General features: G+C 52.3%; 1 protein-coding gene across 1 annotated transcript in view; it reads left to right on the forward strand.

Moving 5' to 3' along the window:
• Nucleotides 1-5,000, forward strand: part of LOC129856932 (intermembrane lipid transfer protein VPS13B-like) — a 49,410-nt gene that overhangs the window by 25,855 nt on the left and 18,555 nt on the right. The gene's annotated exons all lie outside the window — the stretch shown is intronic.

Consider the following 5,000-nt stretch of genomic DNA (forward strand, 5'->3'; position numbering starts at 1 on the left):
CTGTGGTCCGTGTTTAGAGATGTGTGTTCATGATCCAGGGATCAGACTGAGGGTTGTTTTAAGGCCCAGGACAAACTGACCCTTCATGATCCAGGGATCAGACTGAGGGTTGTTTTAAGGCCCGGGACAAACTCACCGTTCATGATCCAGGGATCAGACTGGGGGTTGTTTTAAGGCCCAGGACAAACTGACCCTTCATGATCCAGGGATCAGACTGAGGGTTGTTTTAAGGCCCAGGACAAACTGACCCTCATGATCCAGGGATCAGACTGAGGGGTTGTTTTAAGGCCCAGGACAAACTGACCCTCATGATCCAGGGATCAGACTGAGGGTTGTATTAAGGCCCAGGACAAACTGACCCTTCATGATCCAGGGATCAGACTGAGGGTTGTATTAAGGCCCAGGACAAACTGACCCCTCATGATCCAGGGATCAGACTGAGGGTTGTTTTAAGGCCCGGGACAAACTGACCCTCATGATCCAGGGATCAGACTGAGGGTTGTATTAAGGCCCAGGACAAACTGACCCTCATGATCCAGGGATCAGACTGAGGGTTGTTTTAAGGCCCAGGACAAACTGACCCTTCATGATCCAGGGATCAGACTGAGGGTTGTTTTAAGGCCCAGGACAGACTGACCCTTCATGATCCAGGGATCAGACTGAGGGTTGTTTTAAGGCCCGGGACAAACTGACCCTTCATGATCCAGGGATCAGACTGGTTTCCTCCTGGACCTGAGGCCCTCCTGGAGTCTACCTTCACTACAGGAACTGGACCTGAGGCCCTCCTGGAGTCTACCTTCACTACAGGAACTGGACCTGAGGCCCTCCTGGAGTCTACCTTCACTTCAGGAACCGGACCTGGTTTCCTTCTGGAGTCTACCTTCACCACAGGAACCGGACCTGGTTTCCTCCTGGAGTCTACCTTCACTACAGGAACCGGACCTGGTTTCCTCCTGGAGTCTACCTTCACCACAGGAACCGGACCTGGTTTCCTTCTGGAGTCTACCTTCACTACAGGAACTCGACCTGGTGCCCTCCTGGAGTCTACCTTCACTACAGGTCCTCCTGGAATCCACCTTCACTACAGGAACTGGACCTGGTACCTCCTGGAGTCCACCTTCACTACAGGAACTGGACCTGGGACCCTCCTGTAATCCACCTTCACCACAGGAACTAGACCTGGTACCCTCCTGGAATCCACCTTCACTACAGGAACTGGACCTGGTGACCTCCTGGAGTCTACCTCCACTACAGGTCCTCCTGGAGTCTACCTCCACTACAGGTCCTCCTGGAGTCTACCTTCACTACAGGTCCTCCTGGAGTCCACCTCCACTACAGGTCCTCCTGGAGTCTACCTTCACTACAGGTCCTCCTGGAGTCTACCTCCACTACAGGTCCTCCTGGAGTCTACCTCCACTACAGGTCCTCCTGGAGTCTACCTCCACTACAGGTCCTCCTGGAGTCCACCTCCACTACAGGTCCTCCTGGAGTCTACCTCCACTACAGGTCCTCCTGGAGTCTACCTTCACTACAGGTCCTCCTGGAGTCTACCTCCACTACAGGTCCTCCTGGAGTCTACCTTCACTACAGGTCCTCCTGGAGTCCACCTCCACTACAGGTCCTCCTGGAGTCCACCTCCACTACAGGTCCTCCTGGAGTCCACCTCCACTACAGGTCCTCCTGGAGTCCACCTTCACCACAGGAAGTGTTAGTTCTTAGTGTTCAGTAGAGTTGGTGTTTCAGCAGCCAACAGTTACATAGACATTCAGCTACATGTCATTGTTGAAATATTCCCCATGTTATGCTAATGGGGAGCTAACATGGCCGCCATGGAATGTTCTAGTCCTGTCAATGCATCTTTGCTGTCTATGTCTCTGAAGCATCAGGAGTAGGACAGAGACATGGTTTTTGATGTTAACATGACCCCATGACCCCTAGCGGAAGGCCGCCAGATATTTATCTGCCGCTCTGGTGCTGATCACAGTGTGTGTGGGTCGGTGTGGTGTGGTGTGTGGGTCGGTGTGGTGTGGTGTTTGGGTTGATTGTGTGTGTGTGTGTGTGTGTGTGTGTGTGTGTGTGTGTGTGTGTGTGTGTGTGTGTGTGCGCGCGTGCGGTCCGTGTGTGTTGTTGGCATGTGTTTGGGTTGAGTGTGTGCGTGTGCGTGCGGTCCGTGTGTGTTGGTGGCGTGTGTTTGCGGTGGTGTGTGTGCGTGTGTTTGCGGTGGTGTGTGCTGATGCGGTACATGCCCATGTGCCTACCCAGATGGCCTGTTGATTGATGTTGTTTACATCTGCATAATAAGTTGTTTATTTCCGTGTGTTTCTGCGTACTTCCGTGGCGTGCCTCCGTGTGTCTGTTTAGCGTGGTTGCAGTTGGATGTTATGGTGATTGTTCATGTCTGTACCACAGGTGTATAGTGGAGGCCTTATCTCAGTGGGACAGAGACCTCCATGTTACAGGTGTATAGTGGAGGCCTTATCTCAGTGGGACAGAGACCTCCATGTTACAGGTGTATAGTGGAGGCCTTATCTCAGTGGGACAGAGACCTCCATGTTACAGGTGTATAGTGGAGGCCTTATCTCAGTGGGACAGAGACCTCCATGTTACAGGTGTATAGTGGAGGCCTTAACTCAGTGGGACAGAGACCTCCATGTTACAGGTGTATAGTGGAGGCCTTAACTCAGTGGGACAAAGACCTCCATGTTACAGGTGTATAGTGGAGGCCTTATCTCAGTGGGACAGAGACCTCCATGTTACAGGTGTATAGTGGAGGCCTTAACTCAGTGGGACAGAGACCTCCATGTTACAGGTGTATAGTGGAGGCCTTAACTCAGTGGGACAGAGACCTCCATGTTACAGGTGTATCTCAGTGGGACAGAGACCTCCATGTTACAGGTGTATAGTGGAGGCCTTATCTCAGTGGGACAGAGACCTCCATGTTACAGGTGTATCTCAGTGGGACAGAGACCTCCATGTTACAGGTGTATAGTGGAGGCCTTATCTCAGTGGGACAGAGACCTCCATGTTACAGGTGTATAGTGGAGGCCTTATCTCAGTGGGACAGAGACCTCCATGTTACAGGTGTATAGTGGAGGCCTTAACTCAGTGGGACAGAGACCTCCATGTTACAGGTGTATAGTGGAGGCCTTAACTCAGTGGGACAGAGACCTCCATGTTACAGGTGTATAGTGGAGGCCTTATCTCAGTGGGACAGAGACCTCCATGTTACAGGTGTATAGTGGAGGCCTTAACTCAGTGGGACAGAGACCTCCATGTTACAGGTGTATAGTGGAGGCCTTATCTCAGTGGGACAGAGACCTCCATGTTACAGGTGTATAGTGGAGGCCTTATCTCAGTGGGACAGAGACCTCCATGTTACAGGTGTATAGTGGAGGCCTTAACTCAGTGGGACAGAGACCTCCATGTTACAGGTGTATAGTGGAGGCCTTATCTCAGTGGGACAGAGACCTCCATGTTACAGGTGTATAGTGGAGGCCTTATCTCAGTGGGACAGAGACCTCCATGTTACAGGTGTATAGTGGAGGCCTTAACTCAGTGGGACAGAGACCTCCATGTTACAGGTGTATAGTGGAGGCCTTATCTCAGTGGGACAGAGACCTCCATGTTGCAGGTGTATAGTGGAGGCCTTAACTCAGTGGGACAGAGACCTCCATGTTACAGGTGTATAGTGGAGGCCTTAACTCAGTGGGACAGAGACCTCCATGTTACAGGTGTATAGTGGAGGCCTTATCTCAGTGGGACAGAGACCTCCATGTTGCAGGTGTATAGTGGAGGCCTTAACTCAGTGGGACAGAGACCTCCATGTTACAGGTGTATAGTGGAGGCCTTAACTCAGTGGGACAGAGACCTCCATGTTACAGGTGTATAGTGGAGGCCTTATCTCAGTGGGACAGAGACCTCCATGTTACAGGTGTATCTCAGTGGGACAGAGACCTCCATGTTACAGGTGTATCTCAGTGGGACAGAGACCTCCATGTTACAGGTGTATAGTGGAGGCCTTAACTCAGTGGGACAGAGACCTCCATGTTACAGGTGTATAGTGGAGGCCTTAACTCAGTGGGACAGAGACCTCCATGTTACAGGTGTATAGTGGAGGCCTTATCTCAGTGGGACAGAGACCTCCATGTTACAGGTGTATCTCAGTGGGACAGAGACCTCCATGTTACAGGTATATCTCAGTGGGACAGAGACCTCCATGTTACAGGTGTATAGTGGGGGCCTTAACTCAGTGGGACAGACCTCCATGTTACAGGTGTATCTCAGTGGGACAGAGACCTCCATGTTACAGGTGTATAGTGGAGGCCTTAACTCAGTGGGACAGAGACCTCCATGTTACAGGTGTATCTCAGTGGGACAGAGACCTCCATGTTACAGGTGTATAGTGGAGGCCTTAACTCAGTGGGACAGAGACCTCCATGTTACAGGTGTATAGTGGAGGCCTTATCTCAGTGGGACAGAGACCTCCATGTTACAGGTGTATAGTGGGGGCCTTATCTCAGTGGGACAGAGACCTCCATGTTACAGGTGTATAGTGGAGGCCTTAACTCAGTGGGACAGAGACCTCCATGTTACAGGTGTATAGTGGGGGCCTTATCTCAGTGGGACAGAGACCTCCATGTTACAGGTGCATAGTGGAGGCCTTATCCCATGTTGGAGTGGAGACCCCCCCCCCCCCCCCCCCCCCCCAGCCCAGGGAGCTGTATAGATGTTGATGTTTACAGTATTTACCTGTATATCTCTGTGTTGTCCTGTAGACCTGGATCAGAGGTCCTAGCCCAGTGGGACAACCCCCCCCAGCCCAGTGGGACAGCCCCCCCCCAGCCCAGTGGGACAGTCCCCCCCCCCCCGCCCCCCCCCCCCCCCCCCCCAGCCCAGGGAGCTGTATAGTTGTTGATGTTTACAGTATGTAACTGTATATCTCTGTGTTGTCCTGTAGGCCTGGACCAGAGTGTCCTAGCCCAGTGGGACAGCCCCCCCCA

The sequence above is a fragment of the Salvelinus fontinalis genome, chromosome 6, assembly GCF_029448725.1.
Source record: "Salvelinus fontinalis isolate EN_2023a chromosome 6, ASM2944872v1, whole genome shotgun sequence".
NCBI lineage: Eukaryota > Metazoa > Chordata > Actinopteri > Salmoniformes > Salmonidae > Salvelinus > Salvelinus fontinalis.